This window comes from Oratosquilla oratoria, unplaced genomic scaffold, assembly GCF_046742065.1.
Source record: "Oratosquilla oratoria isolate Oo_2021 unplaced genomic scaffold, ASM4674206v1 SCAFFOLD80, whole genome shotgun sequence".
Lineage (NCBI taxonomy): Eukaryota > Metazoa > Arthropoda > Malacostraca > Stomatopoda > Squillidae > Oratosquilla > Oratosquilla oratoria.
This window is the reverse complement of record NW_027467744.1, coordinates 161,449-185,514: the sequence shown is the minus strand read 5'-3', so window position 1 is coordinate 185,514 and position 24,066 is coordinate 161,449. Positions and strand designations below refer to the sequence as shown.

Genomic DNA, 24,066 nt, shown 5'->3' with positions numbered 1-24,066 from the left:
CACAACACATAAAAGAAGACAAAAGAATATATACCCCTAGCAAATTCATAGGAAGTTAGTCGTATACTTTTTTTTATTAAAAAATAACAATAATAAATAAAAATAGATAACAAAGCTAACAACAACCAACACCATCAACAGCTCAAAGAAGAAGAATAACATCCGATCCTGGAGAAGATGGACCAACTTTCAACATCACGTGACCAGGCATGAGCTTCTCTCGGAAAAAAACAACAACAACAAAAAAAACTAACTAACCAACATCAAGTAATAGATTCAATTTGGAAGTGGGTAGAAACAACTTTGCCAACCGTGTAGTTAATGAATGGAATAAACTTCCTGCACAGGTAGTGCAATGTAGTTCAGTTCGAAGCTTTAAGAATCATTTAGATAAATACCTAAGTAAGATGCTGTAATGATTATAATTTATGTTATATTATTTGTTTTTGTTTTGTTATAATTTGTCTGTCTGATTTTCATTTATTATTAGTTATATGTCAATTTATTATCATTTACTATTTACCTGTTTGTTTGTTATTCAACTATACCTATGCATTTATTTATGTATTTTATTTGTTATTTACATTATTATAGTTTTAATTTATTATTAATATGATTTTTTTTGCATCCGACCTAGATATGGATCAAAAGGTCTCCTGTCGGCATGCTCCGCCTTTGTAATCCTTTGTAAGTAGCAAGTGGGTCTGCCCCACTTCTATTAAAACTCTAACTTCTTCCATTTCCTCCTTTACCTCTTACACACACACACACACACACACACTTCAGCGAATGGACGGCTTGGATGACGTTCTGAAGAAAACTGAAGTCTGTGGATCCCAACGCAAAGAGAAGTGCCTAGTGTTTTTACAGGGTGGGGGGGAAATTGCTCGTGGAGTAGTGGGAAAGTAGGGAAAGAGGAAAAGGGGAGGGATTACTGAGGGAAATGGAAGGAAATGAGGAGGGAGTAGACTTGGCCCAGCCAGACAAGCGAAAGGTAAACAAAAGACTGAGCGATGATGAAATGTCTAACAAAAATGTAAAGATTAGAAGTATAGAGAGGAGCAGTACAGTAGAAAGTGACGAGAATATGTTCCAGGGATTTAAAGAGGGTGGGGGGGACACAACCCCCCCCCCCCGACTGATAAGACTAGAGGAGAGAGTTGATAAGGTGATCGAGGACTTGGAAAGTAGGTTAGGTAATGTTGACTCCATTTTCCAGAGAATTGAAAGGTTGGAACAACTAGAGAAGGCAAACAGAAACTTAACTGATGAAATAGAGGACCTAAAAAGACAGTTAAGAAATGTAAAGGAGGAGAATGAGAAATTGAAGAAGAATAGTAATGAAAACAGAGAGACAATAGCTAAAGAAGCTAAAAATTGGAGAACAACCCAAGAAGGGAATAAGGTTTCATTCACTGACATAGTCAAACAGCAATTGAAAGAACATAATGAAGACTCAGTTATTAAAGTGATGAGACAGAAGGAGAATATAGTAAGAGAATTAGCTGACAAAAAGAAATGTATAATTATATTAGGAATGGAAGAGAAACATAACCCAGATAGAACCGCAAGAATCAAGGAGGAAAATGAAAGAGTAAGCCGTTTATTAAAATTAGTCCAGGAAGATGAACCAGAAATTATAAAGGAAATTGAGGAAAAATTCAGACTCGGAAAATATAGTACAGATAAGACCAGACCAATTAAGATTAAATTCAGGTCACAAACAATGGCAGAGAAAATTCTATCCAAAACAGGGAAACTAGCAACAAGTGAACAATATAAAAAGGTATGGATAAAAAGAGAAATGAATAAGGAGGAAAGAGAGGCAGAAAAGCAGAAAAGACTTGAAGCTAAGGCAAAAAACGAGGAAAGAACGGAGTCAGAGAAAGAGAGATTCTATTGGAGAGTAGTGAACATGAAAATAAAGCAGTTCGACATACAAAAGAAAAACATAAGGGAAACAGAGAACACAATGGAAGTGGCAGAAAACTAAGAGCGTCTTACACAAATATAGATGGATTGATAACAGGATTGAATGAACTGAATGATTATTTGAAAGAAAAAGAACCGGACATAATGGGAATTGTAGAAACAAAATTAAAAGGCCCACTACCACCCAACAGTGTAGGACATGATGCATACAATTATTGGATTAGAAACAGAGAGAAAAAGCAAGGGGGTGGAGTTATGTTCCTGACTAAGAAGGATATAAACGTGAAAGGTGTCATATATGGAAAGAATACAGTAGAGATGATTATGATAGAAGTGGAAGACAGAGATAAGAAGAGCAGAAAATTTGTGATCAATTATGTGCCTCCGAAAACAGCCTCATGGGAGGAGAGTGAACATAAAAGTATGTTAGAGGACACAAAGATAGCATTAACTAAAATAATGGAAGACGGAGGAAGAATAGTTATGATGGGCGACTTTAATTGCAAAGAAATCTGCTGGGAAGAAATGACAGTAAAGAGTGGTGATGACTCATGGGGAAATGCTCCACTTGAGATGATTACTGACCATTCAATGACACAATGGATACAAGAGAACACTAGGTATAGAAATGAAGAACCATCGAGACTAGACTTAATAATTACATCTAAACCTAGAATAGTGGACAAGATTGAATATAAAACACCAATAGGTAAAAGTGACCTCATATTGATTGAACTGGAACTTAATGAAGAAAAATATATGAAAAGAAATGAACAATATAGAAAAGGAAGAATGATGTATGAAAAAACAAACTTTGATAAAATAAGAGAATTCTTTCAACAAGAAAACTGGGAAGAAATATACAAAGAAGAAACATCAGTGGAAGAGAAATGGAATATTTTGACAAAAATTTACAAAAAAGGAGTGGAAAAGTATGTCCCAAGACAAAAACAAGAAAAAGAATATGTAAAATGCTGGTACAACAAAAGTTGTAGGGAGTTAAAAGACAAAAGAGACAAAGCCTGGACCAGATGGAAAAAAGACAGAAGACCTGAAAAATGGAAAATATATACTGGTTATAGAAATGAATATGTACAAAAGTGCAGAGAGGAAAAAAGAAAATATGAAAAAGATGTTATAGAAAAGTGTAAAGATCAACCAAAACTATTCTACAGATTTGTAAACAATAAACTGAAAAACAAACAAGACTTGGAGAAATTAAGACAAGGAGGAGTTGAATACACTGAGGAAATGGAAATGGCAGAAATTATGAACAAACATTTTAAATCAGTGTTTACAAGGGAAAATATACAACCTGAAGAGATTGAGTGGAAAGAAAAAGTCCCCCCTATGGAAGAAATAGAAGTAACAAAGAATGAAATATTGACACACTTGGGTAATTTTGATGTCAGAAAATCGCATGGGCCAGATGAAATAGCAAACTGGATTCTGAAAGAATGCAGGAACGAACTGGCAGACAAAATACATAGCATAATAAGCAGTTCCTTAAAAGAAGGAAAAGTTCCAGAAGATTGGAAAAAAGCAAATATAGTACCTATATATAAAGGAGGAAATAAAGAAGACCCTACCAACTATAGACCAGTCTCTCTAACAAGTACAATAGCAAAAATTTGTGAAAGAATTATCAAAAATAGATGGGTAAAATACTTGGAAAAAAACAACGTACTAAATCCAAGGCAATTTGGATTCAGACAAGGACGATCATGTGTCACCAATTTAATATGTTTCTATTCAAGGCTAATAGATATAATACAAGAAAGAGATGGATGGGCTGATTGTGCATTTCTAGACCTAAAAAAAGCTTTTGACAAAGTACCACATAAGAAGTTGCTTAAGAAATTAGAATCTGAAGGAGGAATACAAGGTAAATTACTAAATTGGATGGAAGACTTTTTGCAAGAAAGAAAAATGAGAGTAGTGATAAGAAACCAGCACTCAAAATGGAATGAAGTAATAAGCGGTGTCCCGCAGGGAACAGTCCTGGCCCCAATAATGTTTGCTATATATATTAATGATATGGATGAAGGAATTGAAAGCTATATGAGCTTCTTTGCAGACGATGCAAAACTACTGAAAAGAGTGAAAACTGAAGAAGATTGTGAATCACTACAGGGAGATCTAAATAAAGTACAGGAATGGAGTAGGAAGTGGGAGATGGAGTTCAACACAAAAAAGTGTAGTATAATGGAATTTGGAAAAAGCAAAAACAGAATAACAGGATCATATAATTTGGGAGAAGAAGGAATAAAAAAAAGTAGAAAATGAGAAGGACCTGGGAGTCATTGTTATGAATAATATGTCACCTGAAAAACATATAAATAAGATTTTTGGAGAAACTTATAATTTAATAAGAACAATCAAAGTGGCATTTACATACCTGGATGAAGAAATGGTGAGGAAAATCCTAATCACCCTGATAAGACCAAGATTAGAATATGCAGCAACAATATGGTCACCAAGTACAAAAAAATGTATAAAAAAACTTGAAAGAATACAAAGAGCAATTACAAAACTGGCACCAACACTCTCAAAACTATCATATGAAGAGAGACTACAAAAACTTGAACTACAGACACTAGAGCAAAGAAGAGAGGAGATTTGATAGCTATTTACAGAATCATGAAAGGCATAGAAATTACTGATAGAGAGAATCTGATAAAATGGGATGACAGAAATACAAGAGGACACGGAAAGAAAATAAAAAAAGACAGCTATAGAAGAGATTTGAAAAAGAACAGCTTTCCACACAGAGTAATAGACAGTTGGAACAAGTTAGATGAGAAAGTGGTGTGTGCAAAAACAATACATGAATTTAAAAATTGTTTAGATAAAATGAGAAATGAAGACGGGACCCCACGAGCATAGCTCCCCTTCCCGTAAAATACAACTAGGTAAATACAACTAGGTAAATACACACACACACTTCAGCGAATGGACGGCTTGGATGACGTTCTGAAGAAAACTGAAGTCTGTGGATCCCAACGCAAAGAGAAGTGCCTAGTGTTTTTACAGGGTGGGGGGGAAATTGCTCGTGGAGTAGTGGGAAAGTAGGGAAAGAGGAAAAGGGGAGGGATTACTGAGGGAAATGGAAGGAAATGAGGAGGGAGTAGACTTGGCCCAGCCAGACAAGCGAAAGGTAAACAAAAGACTGAGCGATGATGAAATGTCTAACAAAAATGTAAAGATTAGAAGTATAGAGAGGAGCAGTACAGTAGAAAGTGACGAGAATATGTTCCAGGGATTTAAAGAGGGTGGGGGGGACACAACCCCCCCCCCCCCGACTGATAAGACTAGAGGAGAGAGTTGATAAGGTGATCGAGGACTTGGAAAGTAGGTTAGGTAATGTTGACTCCATTTTCCAGAGAATTGAAAGGTTGGAACAACTAGAGAAGGCAAACAGAAACTTAACTGATGAAATAGAGGACCTAAAAAGACAGTTAAGAAATGTAAAGGAGGAGAATGAGAAATTGAAGAAGAATAGTAATGAAAACAGAGAGACAATAGCTAAAGAAGCTAAAAATTGGAGAACAACCCAAGAAGGGAATAAGGTTTCATTCACTGACATAGTCAAACAGCAATTGAAAGAACATAATGAAGACTCAGTTATTAAAGTGATGAGACAGAAGGAGAATATAGTAAGAGAATTAGCTGACAAAAAGAAATGTATAATTATATTAGGAATGGAAGAGAAACATAACCCAGATAGAACCGCAAGAATCAAGGAGGAAAATGAAAGAGTAAGCAGTTTATTAAAATTAGTCCAGGAAGATGAACCAGAAATTATAAAGGAAATTGAGGAAAAATTCAGACTCGGAAAATATAGTACAGATAAGACCAGACCAATTAAGATTAAATTCAGGTCACAAACAACGGCAGAGAAAATTCTATCCAAAACAGGGAAACTAGCAACAAATGATCAATATAAAAAGGTATGGATAAAAAGAGAAATGAATAAGGAGGAAAGAGAGGCAGAAAAGCAGAAAAGACTTGAAGCTAAGGCAAAAAACGAGGAAAGAACGGAGTCAGAGAAAGAGAGATTCTATTGGAGAGTAGTGAACATGAAAATAAAGCAGTTCGACATACAAAAGAAAAACATAAGGGAAACAGAGAACACAATGGAAGTGGCAGAAAACTAAGAGCGTCTTACACAAATATAGATGGATTGATAACAGGATTGAATGAACTGAATGATTATTTGAAAGAAAAAGAACCGGACATAATGGGAATTGTAGAAACAAAATTAAAAGGCCCACTACCACCCAACAGTGTAGGACATGATGCATACAATTATTGGATTAGAAACAGAGAGAAAAAGCAAGGCGGTGGAGTTATGTTCCTGACTAAGAAGGATATAAACGTGAAAGGTGTCATATATGGAAAGAATACAGTAGAGATGATTATGATAGAAGTGGAAGACAGAGATAAGAAGAGCAGAAAATTTGTGATCAATTATGTGCCTCCGAAAACAGCCTCATGGGAGGAGAGTGAACATAAAAGTATGTTAGAGGACACAAAGATAGCATTAACTAAAATAATGGAAGACGGAGGAAGAATAGTTATGATGGGCGACTTTAATTGCAAAGAAATCTGCTGGGAAGAAATGACAGTAAAGAGTGGTGATGACTCATGGGGAAATGCTCTACATGAGATGATTACTGACCATTCAATGACACAATGGATGATACAAGAGAACACTAGGTATAGAAATGAAGAACCATCGAGACTAGACTTAATAATTACATCTGAACCTAGAATAGTGGACAAGATTGAATATAAAACACCAATAGGTAAAAGTGACCTCATATTGATTGAACTGGAACTTAATGAAGAAAAATATATGAAAAGAAATGAACAATATAGAAAAGGAAGAGTGATGTATGAAAAAACAAACTTTGATAAAATAAGAGAATTCTTTCAACAAGAAAACTGGGAAGAAATATACAAAGAAGAAACATCAGTGGAAGAGAAATGGAATATTTTGACAAAAATTTACAAAAAAGGAGTGGAAAAGTATGTCCCAAGACAAAAACAAGAAAAAGAATATGTAAAATGCTGGTACAACAAAAGTTGTAGGGAGTTAAAAGACAAAAGAGACAAAGCCTGGACCAGATGGAAAAAAGACAGAAGACCTGAAAAATGGAAAATATATACTGGTTATAGAAATGAATATGTACAAAAGTGCAGAGAGGAAAAAAGAAAATATGAAAAAGATGTTATAGAAAAGTGTAAAGATCAACCAAAACTATTCTACAGATTTGTAAACAATAAACTGAAAAACAAACAAGACTTGGAGAAATTAAGACAAGGAGGAGTTGAATACACTGAGAAAATGGAAATGGCAGAAATTATGAACAAACATTTTAAATCAGTGTTTACAAGGGAAAATATACAACCTGAAGAGATTGAGTGGAAAGAAAAAGTCCCCCCTATGGAAGAAATAGAAGTAACAAAGAATGAAATATTGACACACTTGGGTAATTTTGATGTCAGAAAATCGCATGGGCCAGATGAAATAGCAAACTGGATTCTGAAAGAATGCAGGAACGAACTGGCAGACAAAATACATAGCATAATAAGCAGTTCCTTAAAAGAAGGAAAAGTTCCAGAAGATTGGAAAAAAGCAAATATAGTACCTATATATAAAGGAGGAAATAAAGAAGAACCTACCAACTATAGACCAGTCTCTCTAACAAGTACAATAGCAAAAATTTGTGAAAGAATTATCAAAAGTAGATGGGTAAAATACTTGGAAAAAAACAACGTACTAAATCCAAGGCAATTTGGATTCAGACAAGGACGATCATGCGTCACCAATTTAATATGTTTCTATTCAAGGCTAATAGATATAATACAAGAAAGAGATGGATGGGCTGATTGTGCATTTCTAGACCTAAAAAAAGCTTTTGACAAAGTACCACATAAGAAGTTGCTTAAGAAATTAGAATATGAAGGAGGAATACAAGGTAAATTGCTAAATTGGATGGAAGACTTTTTGCAAGAAAGAAAAATGAGAGTAGTGATAAGAGACCAGCACTCAAAATGGAATGAAGTAATAAGCGGTGTCCCGCAGGGAACAGTTCTGGCCCCAATAATGTTTGCTATATATATTAATGATATGGATGAAGGAATTGAAAGCTATATGAGCTTCTTTGCAGATGATGCAAAACTACTGAGAAGAGTGAAAACTGAAGAAGATTGTGAATCACTACAGAGAGATCTAAATAAAGTACAAGAATGGAGTAGGAAGTGGGAGATGGAGTTCAATACAAAAAAGTGTAGTATAATGGAATTTGGAAAAAGCAAAAACAGAATAACAGGATCATATAATTTGGGAGAAGAAGGAATAAAAAAAGTAGAAAATGAGAAGGACCTGGGAGTCATTGTTATGAATAATATGTCACCTGAGAAACATATAAATAAGATTTTTGGAAAAACTTATAATTTAATAAGAACAATCAAAGTGGCATTTACATACCTGGATGAAGAAATGGTGAGGAAAATCCTAATCACCCTGATAAGACCAAGATTGGAATATGCAGCAACGATATGGTCACCATGTACAAAAAAATGTATAAAAAAACTTGAAAGAATACAAAGAGCAATTACAAAATTGGCACCAACACTCTCAAAACTATCATATGAAGAGAGACTACAAAAACTTAAACTACAGACACTAGAGCAAAGAAGAGAGGAGATTTGATAGCTATTTACAGAATCATGAAAGGCATAGAAATTACTGATAGAGAGAATCTGATAAAATAGGATGACAGAAATACAAGAGGACACGGAAAGAAAATAAAAAAAGACAGCTATAGAAGAGATTTGAAAAAACAGCTTTCCTCACAGAGTAATAGACAGTTGGAACAAGTTAGATGAGAAAGTGGTGTGTGCAAAAACAATACATGAATTTAAAAATAGTTTAGATAAAATGAGATATGAAGACGGGACACCACGAGCATAGCTCCCCTTCCCGTAAAATACAACTAGGTAAATACACACACACACACACTCCCCCCCTCCTCCATCTTACCTATCCTATCTTAGCTTAGCTACCTGGTCGAGAGAGAGGCTTAGGACTCGCAGAGAAGACACCACTGAGAGCAGACGTACGAACGCTTACTCCGCTACGACGTATTTTCAGCGACCACTACTTCAGACGCCGTTACCCGAGCTAAGGCACTTCCTTCGCCTCTCGCTCTGACGGCATATGCCCTTATAACTCCCCTTTCGACTGAGCATAGCCCGTGTGGTCTTAAAACTTGCTCAGTCGTCTGGTGGGGAAGGGAACCCCCTCTCGGTCTCCCGCTTCTCCAGCGGACCCGGCATAGGTTCGAGGACCCGGCGATCGAGCCGTTCTATTTGTTGCGAGTGGACAATCGGGCACCAGCCGACGCAGTCGTTTCCCTTAACCACCGTTAGCCATTAGACACGCGAGCAGACCGAACCCGTGCGACCCCCACCTCCCCTATACCAATTTCTTTTTCCCCTTTTTCTTACTTTACACAATTATCACACACATATTAACAGAGACACACACACATTCAAAGCCCAACGCGCTTCGGCGCAATGGGCCGCATCAAAATCAGGGAAAACCTGCCTACAACCGGAACGTCGAAACGGAATGCTATTTGGAAGACTCTTTCTACACTCAATATACACATAAAATCTACACCAATGGACCCCTTCACACCATCATAGCAGACGACACCACCATAGAAGATCTCACAAAGAAGACGAACAAGAACTCAATGCTAAGGAGACTCTCATAGTCAAGCAAGTAGATGAGCACATTCACGAACGGGAACCAGGAGACATAAAAGAAGAAGTAGAACAGCTTAACAATGTGAAGGTCAACTCAATCATTAAACTCCCGACCACGAAAACCATCATCAAGATAAAAATGGAAACATCGGCCAGGGTAAAAAGAACATTGGAAACAGGCCTCCTCATTTGCAGTCAATCCTTTCCCCCTCATGCACTTACACAGGAAACATAAATACAAATCCCTCAATGCACCCAATGTTACTCGTACCAACACACTACGCCAATACACACACCCCACCACCTACACTATCTGCTTCGGTTGCTGCTCCACTGAACACCGAATAAACAACTACCACAACGCTCTAAAGAAGTGTATAGCCTGCGGACAGGACCACTCTACATATGTGGCAAGATGTCCAGTGAAAAAAGAACTCATGAAAAAGAAAACCCAAGAACTCAAGGAGCAGCACACACCCACACACACTAACACTTCATACGCTAGTATAACCTCCGGCAATATTGCTCAAACAACATCTACACCCACACCCAATCCCATAACACTGAAACACCTAACAGTCATCAACACCGCCATTATCCACGCCAACATCACAGAAGCAGCAACACCAGGTACATACCAACACACTATAGACGCATTCTACAAGGCTAATGGATTCCCCACTGTTATACCACCATCAGTAATCAACCCTACAGCAATAGTCAACATGATAAACAACACTAAACACTCCCACACAGAACAAGAAGACATGGAAACAGAGGAACAGCATAACAAAAGGCCTCTCACCACAGAACACACAACAGAAACACAACAACCTTCCAAAGCAAAGAAAACTGAACAAGAAAATGTACCCATACAAATAATAACACCAGACACCAACGACATGACAGACGACACAATCCACCAGAACACACACACTCTCCTACAAGCAGGCAAAATCAAATACATCTACACTAAAGAGATACCAGAAGAAACAGTAGAAACACTAATAAAACAAAGACGAATAGACCTGACCAAAGCACCCATACAAAGACTACCTGAATCAAGATAAAAAAAAAAGGATATTACGGAACACGCAAACACAAACCTACAGACACACCACACTGGACAGCCAACTGCCAATAAAACACACGCACATGAACACTATACACATAATGCAACATAACGTAAAATCCTGGACTACACACAGACAACACGAACTAAGCAATTACTACCTAACACAATCACCTGACATCTTACTACTCAATTCCACTGGTAGACACAGTCAAAATACTCAATTACAACACATACACAAAAAACACATACAATGAAGACAATGCAGGCATAGCTCTATCCATCAAAAAGAACATAAAACACAAACTTCTAGACGACTTTGACGAAGACACATTAGCAATAGAAATAGACACAGAGGACCCATTATCATAGCCACACTATACATCCCACCACGCAGACCTTACATACCAAAACAAGGCATATTAAAAATTACACAAAAAAACACAACCAACATACATCATAGGAGACTTAAACGCAAAACACCAAACACTTAACCACACATACAACAATCAAATAGGAAGAAGTATACATCACCTCATAACACAAAACCACCTCACATTCCTCGGACCAGACTTCCTCACAACCATAACACCCTTAGGTACAAGCAACCCGGACATGATTTTCACCAACAGACATCACCAACTTACATACAGAATACACCCCGGAGACATAACATCATCAGACCACATACCTCTCAACCTCACACATTCCACCACAGCCATCACTATCCCCACACAACCCAAACTAGCATACAAACAAGCAGACTGGAAAAAGTTCAAAACAAAACTAGAAACAACAACAAACGAATACATATCCACAGATAAACAAAACACAATTACTCACACAAAAAACACAAATAACATAGACAACAAACTAAACATATGGTACAAACTCAAACGACGCAATTACACAATGACACGACAAAAACAGGTTCCCACACCCAAGACATCCAAAAAACTGAAACAACTAATATGGCAGGCCAACTACATAAAAAACAAAGCCACACTCGAAAACAACTGGACACCACACACAATAAGAACAATCAGACAAATACAAACATTAATACTCAAAGAAAGCAAACAAAATTACGAAGACACATGGAACAACATAATAGCAAACATCAAATTCAATCCTGAAAAAAAACAAGAATTCTGGAACAAAATAAAACGATTCTTAGGATCCAACACCCCCAACACACCATACATAATACACAACAACGACAAACTACACGGCGACAAAAACAAGAAACCTCATTCAGACAAGTATGGCAAAACATCTTCCAAATCGCACCAGAAGAAAACGCACACTTTGACACGAATCACGAAACAAACATACTCACCCACTTTACACAACACCTCCATCAAACACAACCATACACAAACATAGACCTAAACAGACAAAACACCGACAACTACATTACCTAACCCATACAACTCGAAGACGTCACAAACATAATAAAACACACAAAAAACAAAACACCTGGAGAATCTGGAATCACTAAACAAATACTCGCACACACACCAAAAATAACTAAACAATTGCTCACAGACATATTCAACGAAACACTGAGCCTAGGATACTTTCCACAAAGATTAAAAAACTCAGTCATCACATTCATACCAAAACAAAACAAAAACACAACACAAATACAAAACTACAGACCCATTTCATTACTCGAAACACCAGGAAAAATATACGAACGAATCATAACAAATAGACTAATGGCACACCTACACGACCATGACATGCTAAACCCACACCAACACGGATTCACTCCTGGCAAGGGAACACACACCGCCCTCGCCACCTTGTACGAAACAATAGCAGACACACAAAGACACAAACAAGCATGCATAATTATTTCACGAGACATCTCTAAGGCCTTCGACAAAGTTTGGCACGAGGGCCTTAAACACAAAATACTACAAGCACAACTTCCTGATACTATCACAAAAACGCTATGTAGCTTCCTCGACAACAGAACAGCGAAAATAAAAATAAACCAATACACCGGACCAGCCTTCCCACTCCACAGTGGAGTACCACAAGGAAGCGTCATATCCCCAACACTCCTCAACTTATACACGACAGACACACCTCCACCATCACACGGAAGCTACACCATACACTACGCAGACGACATAACACAGATCATCACATACCCCTACACCACAGGAAAACAAATGCTTGCCAGGAAAACACAACACAAGATCCACAAAATAAACACACAAAAAACAATGAAAAATTTAAACAAACGCAAAAATATTCCAACTTCTAGCCATCTCAACACGACAACCACCACCAATAAAGATCAATAACACTACAATACCAAACAACAAACAAGCACACATCCTAGGTCTCTCCATAACAACACAAGGAAACAAAACCACATTAAAAACAGAATATGAACAACAGAAACCACACTAAACAGACTAAGACGATTCCGAGGACTCTCCACAAAAACACAAATACAATTATATAAGACACTAGCACGACCACAACTTGAATACCCACCCATAATTACAGTCACAAGCACACCTACAAACATCAAGAGATTACAAACACTACAAAACAAAACAATACATAGAATACTAAAACACAAACCCTCTTACCTAGAAACAACACAACAACTTCACGAGACAACTAAATTAGAAACCATACATGCACGACTAATAAAACTGAGCAGTAAAGCCTGGATCACCACACTAAACAACAACTCTATCACAGCCCCCACCAAGCAATAAAAAAACACAAGACCACAAATATTGGCCTAGACGCAAAACCATTCTTGGTTGAGCCCGATCTAAAGTAATTTCAATATAAGAACTCGTAAGGCACATGCCACACTCAAACACACATATCCACAGGATATGTGTGTATAACTAACTTGCATCACATAATAATAAACTTCACATGGCACATTAGCCAATAAGAAACACTCGTAACCTTCCTACAAAAAAAAAAAAAAAAAAAAAAAAAAAAAAAATAGAAAAATAAAATAAATGAAATAAAATTAATAAATATACATATAAGTTTAATTGAGAGCAAGTATGACACGACTCAACATCAATCATAGCATTAACTAAAATAAAAAACTTTAAATTACTTAAAACTTGAATCAGTTCACGGCCCATTGCCGATACTTAGTCACACCTGCTCCCAACCCATGTAAATATTTATTACCTATCATAATATATAGGAAGCTCGCTGGCTGAGCGGGTTAAGGCGTCGTTACTTGAGGCGAAGGTCGAAGTGAGGGCAGTTCGAATCCTGCCGCCAGCGAAGTTGAACCAAGGGCATGGTTCATTAAATTCCACGTTACAAAGCCCTCTGCAAGGGGCACCGTCCTAGCCTCCCGATAGGGGGGAGTGTGTGACATTAAACCATTAAACCAAACCATAAGATATGCAAAATGTAGGAAGCACTCATAATGAATTTTAATTGAATTAAATAAAACACATTTCTAACTACAATCAACTTTAAATAAACCAATAGCTATACTGTCAAATGAGTGCTTCCTTCATACCTTACTATTTCATTACATGTCATCATTATTATTATTACTAGTTGTTTAGCTAGTTAGAGAATTATTGTCAGTGAGCTTAGGATGATCATCAACGTGAAACAAAACTACCATGCAAGTGGGTCCGCCCCATGATATCACTCTCACACTTCCTTCACTTTCTGAACTTTACCTTCACCTATCACCCCCCCCCCCCTCTTGCTCCCACACCTTCTCACTTCGCTATCGCCATTTTTCTATTCTATTCTACCTGGTCGAGACTGTTTGCCCAACCCTCGGAGCATAAAAACGTTGTTACGCAAAAGTTTACCATCAAGAAGAATTCCGGTACCCGAGATAATTCTAGCACTCTGAGAACTCGCTCTGCCGATGACCCATGTCCCCCGTTAACTCTATTGTAGACAATCCATAGCCCCTGAGGTCTTAAAACTTGGATTGTTCTGCAATAGAGGGGGGAAACCTCCCTTCCGGTCTCGTGCTACTAAGCACAATCGGCATAGACGCATGCGTGCTTGGCCAGTTATCACCAGCGATAGTAGCCGTTCCCCACAACTTCCGCGCCGAGAACCACTCCCCCGTATACGCTCGCGGCATTGTCAGTGTAACTGCCGAGATTTTTTCCACTTAACTAACCGATAACTAACGTTTCCCGCCCCTCGCCACCCGCCCCTACAACAATCGCTTCACAATCACCACCCCATTACACAACACGAATAACACAAACAAAAACACTAGAACACGAGGACACCTAACCCATTACGCTCGGCGCAATGGGTCGAGTCAGGATCCGGGACTTACGTCCAAATGGTAAACAACGGACAGCTGAATTATGGGACACTAGGCAAAAACAACATCTACATACAAAAGCTCATCACACTACACACCGCATTCATACTGATCACAGACGACACGACCACAGAAACACTCTGCCAGAAAACCACAAAAACAATTTTCAACACCAACGGCCTCGAAATCCAAGACCCACCAGAACTCAATGCACACAACACTAGTCATCACACAAGTCGACCCCTATGTCACAGAACACTCACAAGAAGAAATAAATGCAGAAATTGAAAGACTGAACACTAACACACACGTAACACAAGTCATTAAACTCCTACGCACCAAGACAGTCCTAAAAATCAAGTTTGAATCTACACAAATGGTGAAAGAATGCCTCCTAAAGGGACTCAAAATTTTCTCACAATCATTCCCCACACACGCACTCAGACAGAAAACATACACATACATACCCCAATGCATAAACTGCTACTCACTCGAACACACACGCAAACAATGCCCACACCCATTCCCATACAAGATTTGCTCCAACTGCGCATCCACAGAACACAGACAAGACAAATGCACCTGCGCTATAACTAAGTGCCTCCTTTGTGAAGGGGACCACCCAGCCATAGCAATGAGGTGCCCCAAGAAGAAGGACAAAGGCAAAGAAATCACCAGACAGATAAACCAACAACCACACACCACCACACAAACTTATGCCACTGCCACACAACAAAAACCCGCCCTCCTCCCTACACCAACAAATATGACCACATCACTTCACCACATGACAACAATTAACACAGCCATCACAATAGCTACACTCATAGATACACAAGAACCAGGCACGTTCCAGAAAACACTCAATGCAGTATACCAAGCCAACGGCCTCCCTACAGTAACAATCCCCCCACAAGCCATAAATACAAAACTACTAGCACAAGCACTTAGCAACTACATCAAACCCATCATAACACCTACCATCATAACACCTACCAACATAACCACCACAGAACTAATGGAGACAACAGAACAAACACTGAAGAGACCCGCACCAAACACTGATGACACTAACCCCCCAAAAAAACGAGCACCAAACACTGATGACACTAACCCCCCACAAAAACGAGCACCAAACCAAACAAACAGCCTGGGACTTCAACTTGTAACACCAGAAACAGAACAGATACCATCAGACCCCACACACGACACCCTATAAACACTCATCACCAACCAGAGAATTAAAATAATATACACAGCACAACAACAAGAAAAGGACATAATTGAAAAAATAGCCACAGACAAAATAAACCTAACACACTACATCATTGTAAGAGTAAACAAAACCAAATTCAACAGACTCAAACAAGGACACTTCGACCTCCACGACAAGAATACAGAACACGAACACCACTGGACACACAACGCCGAATAAACATTTACAACACACTTCTACCTCAACACTATGGAACAAATACACATCATCCAACACAACATAATACAGTGGACATTCGACAGAAGAAATGAACTTTGTAACATATACAACATAACAACACCAGACATCATACTTTTAAACTCGATAGGCACACCCGACAGACTAAAAATATACAATTACAGAGTACACCGAAGAAACGACTATAATCAACCATATGCAGGCATAGCAATAGCCATCAAACACAACATTAAACACAAAATACTAGACGACTTTCAAAACGAAATATTAGCAGTGAAAATTGACACAAACCAAGGACCCATTATAATAGCAACCTTATACTTACCTCCCAGACGCCCCCTCCTCCCTATAGACGACATACTAAGACTAACAAGGAAAAGACTACCAGTACACATATTAGGAGACATGAACGCCAAACATCACACATTAGGACACAACAACGCGAACACCACAGGAAGACAGATAGCTCAACTGATACAGAGAGGACACTTAACACACTTAGGGCCAGACTTCCCCACCTGCATCACACACAACGGACAAGGAACACCAGACATAATACTAACAAATAGACATCATCACCTAAACTACAGTATCACACCAGGACAACTAACTACATCAGACCACATCCCAATACACTTAACACTGGCAACAAAACCAATAACATTACCTGCACCAGAAAGATACATATTCCACAAAGCAGACTGGATAGGATTCAAGACCACACTCGACATAGAAAGAACCAAATATGACAAACAATGACAAAGAACAACATGTAATAAACAATACATTGATGACAAACTCAACACATGGTACACTATGATACAACAAGCCATGGACAAACATATTCCCAAAACAAAACATAAAACTCTACCACACCCAAGACAATCAGATACATTAAAACTTCTACAATGGCAATATCAACAACTACAAACACAAGCACACATTACCGGCACATGGACACCACAAGCAAAACAAGCACTACGCGACATCAAAATCCAACTACTAGAAGAGAACAAACAACTATACGACGAACACTGGAACAACGAAATACGAAAGATAAACCTACAACACAAGGACGCCAAATACTTCTGGACACAAATTAGACGACTAACAGGAACACCTACTAACACCACCCCTTACATCATACACAATAACCACAAGATACATAAAGACAAAGACCAAGAACACATATTCAGACAACACTGGAGAAACATATTTCAAATCACACCAGCAGAAAACGCAACATTTGACATGGAACACGAAAGAACAATCACAGCACAAGTACAAGAAATACAAGACGACATTACCCCTAACAGCTTAGCTGACATGAGACGACTTGACCCAGACAACACACTCACAAAACCCTTTGCACTAACTAACATCAAACACATAATAAAGAACTTTCAAGACAAGGCACCTGGACAATCACAAATAAACAAAATAACATTAACTAACATTCCAGACTCAACACTACAATTACTCACAGAAATATTCAATGAAACATTCAGCATGGGATACTTCCCTGACACATTCAAAACAGTTACACTAACATTCATAACCAAACACTGAAAAAACCTCACAGACATAAACAACTACAGACCAATATCACTACTAGAAGTCCCAGGTAAAATACTAGAAAAACTCCTATTACAAAGACTACTCAAACACTTACACAATAACAACCTACTAAACGAAAACCAACATGGATTTACAAGAGGACGAGGAACACACACACAGCCATAGCCACACTATACAAAACAATAGCCATAAGCCAAAGACACAAACACGGATGTAACATAGTATCACGAGACATAACCAAAGCATTTGACATAATATGGCACACAGGACTCAAATACAAAATACACCAAACACACCTCCCAGACATATTAACAAGAATACTTTGCAATTACATCGACAACAGACAAGCACAAATACGAATACATCATTATACAGGAAGACCCTTTAACATACACAGCGGAGTCCCCCAAGGAAGCATCCTTTCACCAGCATTATTCAACCTCTACACACACGACACCCCCAACCCGACACACGGAGTCACACACATACAATTTGCAGATGACCTAACACAGATAATAACATACCCAAACAAAAAAGGCAAAAACATGTTAGCACTAAAAACAAGCAGAACAATAAACACACATGAACAACAATGGAAAATACAAACACAACAAAATTCCAACTATTAAACATAGCAACACATGTTAGCAAACAATGTTAGCACTAAAAACAAGCAGAACAATAAACAATAAACACATATGGACAACAATGGAAAATACAAACAAACAACACAATTCCAACTACTAAACATATCAACACAGAAACCAGCAGAAATATGGATAGGAGACACACACATACACAAAGAAACATAAAAATACTAGGACTAACACTTGGAAACAGAGGTCTACAAACACACACGAACAACAGGAAACTACAAGCAGAAAAAACATTACAGACACTAAGACGACTCAGAAACCTAGACACCAAACTAATATTAAGACTATACAAAGTACTCGTACGTTCACAATTAGAATACATACCAATAACAACTATCACACTAAAACCAAGCCAACTTCAAAAACTACAATCAGTACAAAACAAAACACTTCGATTCGCCACACACTCCATTCCCCCATACCTTAACACAATAGAAGAACTACACACACAACACAAACTTGAACCACTTAATACAAGACTCTACAGACTAGCTTACAGAACATGGAACAGACTCACAATCGCAAACCCAAAATTAGTACAAAACAGCGAAGACATAGACACAGAAGACGGACACGATCACAACTGGTAGCCTAGAGTGTCCTCCATCATAAACGGCCCCCCACCTGAACCAAAATACATATTTTAAACACAAACAACACAATAAAAACACAACACATATCACTACCTTTCATTGTTCTACTAACCCTACTAACCATTATTATTATTGTTGTTAATTAAAAAAGATGATAGCACGTGCGAGACCAATCGCACGTGATATCATCTAAAATCAATGAGTATGGCAAATAGGAGTCACTACCCTCCCCCAACATCGTATGTATAAATAAGTCAAATAAACTCACTAGCCGTCATCCCCAAGGGAAAAAAAAATCACTCATTGAAATGAAAAAAAACCATACGAAGTATAGGATTCAAGACCCCCCTCCCTCACCGTCACAACACATAAAGGAAGACTAGAATATACCCCTAGGAAATTCAAAAACCTATAAATAGGCGAGAATAGTCGTATCCTTTTTTATTATAAAAAAGTAATAATACAAAAACTAACAAATAACAGCCAACACAATCAAAAACAGCTCGAGAAGAAGAACATCTCGATCCTACAGAAGATGGACCAGCCTTTAACCGAAAAACACGTAGGCACTAGCTTCTCAACACAAACTTCAAATATAAGAAATAGTATCACGGTAGCAAGTGGGTCTGCCCCACATCTATTATAACTCCAACTTCCTTCCATTTCCTCCTTACCTCTTGCACACACACCCCCCTCTCCTCTATCTTACCAATCCTATCTTCCTCCGCCGTTGACTCGACTGACTTGGGACTGGTCACGGTGACTTGCTACGCTCCGCTCCGCTGTACCTCCATCAAGAATTCCTCCCATCAACATCTCCCCATCACTCAACGCTGGCCCACATCCACAATTGCTTAACCGGCATAGGTAAATATAATATCGTGACACCACAACCTCCCCACCCCCCTTCTCTACCATCCTTTTTTTTTTCTTTTTTAATCTCTTTTTCTTGCCGCCATCATTCCTCACATCATAAAAACACTTACACTATGAGTGCTAAAGTCCGCCTACGGGCGGCTACAAGTACAAAACCCTCATATGAAAAAACTTTAACAACACTATGCAAGATGGAAATCCCAGTAACTAGACTGACTGAAACGGCTGACGGCTACGTGGTATTTACCCTGAACGAAAAATACCTCCAACCCATTTTCAACCTGAAGAAGAACTCGCCCCTGAAAGAAGTTGGACTGGCTCCGGTCCTAACTCCGCAACATCGAGCTCAACGCTCCGTCTTCTGCCGCGGAATCCAGCCTTGGATTGGAGATCGCACGGCGGAAGAAATCCAGACCGAATTGGCTCAAAAACACACCTTCATCACCACCGCCAACGTCACCAAGCTCGGCAACAGCAACAGAATCTTCAAGATCACGTTCGGAACTACGGAAGGAAGCCGACGCGACCCTCTTTCAAGGGTTACGTCTATTCAACCTCGTAGTTCCCCCATGCAACATCAGACGTGAGGAATACGTAGCGGTGCACCAATGCTACCGCTGCTATTCCTACTCCCACAACTCAAGATCATGCACCAAGAAGACCTCGGTTTGCTCGAAGTGTGCTGAGGAAGGACACGATCATCGGAGCTGCCCGACAACGAACTTCAAGTGTATCAACTGCTCGGGCAATCACGTGGCCGTCGCCTACTCATTCCCCGAATGGAAGAAAGCCGCCAAATAATAGTCAATCTAGCTGATTTTTTTTGCTGAACCCCAAACAAATTGGTAACAAAGGTTTTTAACTTGGATATTGGGCATGAATAACCTCTCTCTCGGATGATTTTTTTTTTTTTTTTACCAAAATTAACCTTGCGGAATGGGGTCAACGGTGTCGAGAAAATTCGTAGAAAATGTGTTGAGAAAAATCGATGTCGGGGTTTTGGTATGTGACTTTTGTCCGCTAGTGGGTAACGTATACTATATATATATATATATATATATATATATATATATATATATATATATAGTATACATATATATATATATATACATATATGTATACACATATATACATATATAGTATACACACACACACACACACACACACACACACATATATATATATATATATATATATACACATATATACATATATAGTATAAATTATATATATATAATATATATACATACATATATAGTATACATATATGTATATATATATATATAAATATATATATATATACATATATATATACATATATAGTATACATATATATATATACATATATATATATATATATATATATATATATATATACATATATAGTATATGTATATATAGATATATCTTATAATATGTATGTATTTATATATATATATATATATATATATATATATATACATAGTATATATGTATATATATATATATATATATATATATATATACATAGTATACATATATAGTATGCATGTATATATATATACATATAGTATACACACACATATATATATATATATATATACATGTATATATATATATATATATATATATATATATATATATATATATATATACAGGGTTCCCACGGTCCTTGAAAATTCTGGAAAGTCCTGGAAAAAAAAAGTGAACCTGGAAAGTCATGGAAAAGTCCTGAAATTCTGCCAAAAATAAAGTGGTCCTGGAATTAGGACTACCAGCTAAAAAAGTCATTGAAAGTCCTTGAATTCAGTGTTGCATGGATGTTGGTTGTGCTCAATATTCTACAGTGTGCAGTGTCTGACATAGCAAACATAGGAGTTTCCGCTCTGAGAAGTCACATGAAAAGAAACTTGCATAACAGGATCAGCCAGTCAAGGCTAAACCCATCAGCAATCCGCAACTTCTTTGGAAAGAAGCAAGACGAAAAGGCAGATGATGCTGCAGCCAATGTCACCTCCAGTGCACCAGTTGCTAGTACAAGTACAGCTCCACAAAGATCAGAGGTTGCAGCTGCTGTGTCAGATGCTGCCCTCCATGCAGAGGTTCTCTGGGCTCTGAAGCTTGTTATGAGCAACTACTCATTCAATTCATCATCTGATGTGGGCATGTTGTTCCCAAGAATGTTTCCAGATAGCCAAATTGCTAAAACTTTCTCATGTGGTGCTACAAAGTGTGCTTATCTAGTCTGTCTCCATATTTCCATGATCTGCTAGTGGAGAAAGTCAGAAGTGCGGAGTGCTATACCATATCCTTTGATGAGTGCATGAACCCTGTTTCACAGAATGAACAAATGGACTTCATAGTCCGTTACTGGGACAATGATTCTGGTCAGGTCAGTGTAAGGTACTTTGGGTCACAGTTCTTGGGGCATGCTCGAGCAAGCGACCTACTCAACAACTTCAAGGAAGGGACACAACAACTAGATCCCAAGCGTCTGCTTCAGGTGTCAATGGATGGACCTAACGTCAATTGGAAATTTTTCAATGACCTGCAACAGGAGCGCAAAACACAGGATCTCCCAGAACTTCTGAACATCGGAAGCTGTGGACTCCACACTGTCCACGGAAGCTTGCAGAAAGGGGCCAACGAGACTGGATGGAAGATTGGAAACCTGCTAAGGTCTCTGTGGCAGCTCTTCCATGATACCCCCGCAAGAAGAGAGGATTTCACCTCTATCACAGGGAGCAAGCTGTACCCATTGCAATTTTGCCAGCACAGATGGGTTGAGGATGCAAAGGTTGCAGAGCGTGCGTTGCAGATGTGGCCCAACGTGGAGAAATTTGTGGCATCCTTCAAAGACCCCAAGAAGGCCCCTAGCACTGCCTCATTTGCATCAGTGAAAGCTGCCTGTGAGGACCCACTCTCCGTCGCAAAGCTACAATTCTTCATCTATGTAACTAAACAACTCCAGCCATTCCTTCAGAGGTTTCAAACAGATGCACCCATGGCACCGTTCTTGGGACAGAAGCTAAAGGAAGTGGTTGTTGCGCTCATGGGACGTTTCATCAAAAAAGAAGTTCTGGACAAAGCAGACACCATGCAGAAACTGGCCAACCTGGACCCCAAGGACCAGAAGAACCAGATGCTGCCAAAACTTGTAGATCTGGGATTTGCTGCTCGAGAGTCTGTGAAGAAAGCTGCTGAGAAGAAACTGGTTAGTGATTTGAAGGTCCTGGCATTCAAGAATGAGTGTGTGACACTGCTATCAGAGCTCACATCCAAGATGTTGGACAAGAGTCCCTTGAAACTGTCCCTGGTTCGATATCTCTCTGCACTGGCTCCAGATAAACTAGTTGCTCCTTCTACAGATGCGGCGACGAAGTTCCAGAAAATCCTCCAGATGCTTCTGAATGCCAACAGGCTGTCCGGGGAAGAGTGCGATGAGCTCCTTGCTCAGTACAAGGCGTTTGGCAGTGAGATGAGGCAGGAACATGCAGCAGATTTCAAGAACTTCACCCCAGATAGTGAGAGGCTGGACATATTTCTGGGCCAGTACTTTAAAGACCACAAGTACAGCAAGCTCTGGTCTGTTTTCAAGATGCTTCTCACAGTCTCCCATGGTCAGGCATCAGTAGAAAGGGGTTATTCTGTGAACAAGGACCTCCTGGTTCAGAACATGCAGGAGAAAACTATTGTAACTCTTTGTACAGTCTATGACAGTATCCAAGCCACGGGCCAGCACTTCACTGAGTTACCCTTCACTCCCAGACTGAAAAGGCATGTCAGGGCATCGAGGATGAGATACCAACAGTACCTCGCGGATCAGAAGAAGTCAC

The 24,066-nt window shown here is 38.6% G+C and overlaps 2 protein-coding genes across 2 annotated transcripts in view; both read left to right on the top strand.

Annotated features, from left to right (window-relative positions):
* LOC143024013 (uncharacterized) overlaps positions 1 to 24,066 on the top strand; it is a 163,725-nt gene that overhangs the window by 129,675 nt on the left and 9,984 nt on the right. The window lies entirely within an intron of this gene.
* The window catches only part of LOC143024018 (uncharacterized), a 114,434-nt gene that overhangs the window by 88,675 nt on the left and 1,693 nt on the right, over positions 1 to 24,066 (top strand). The window lies entirely within an intron of this gene.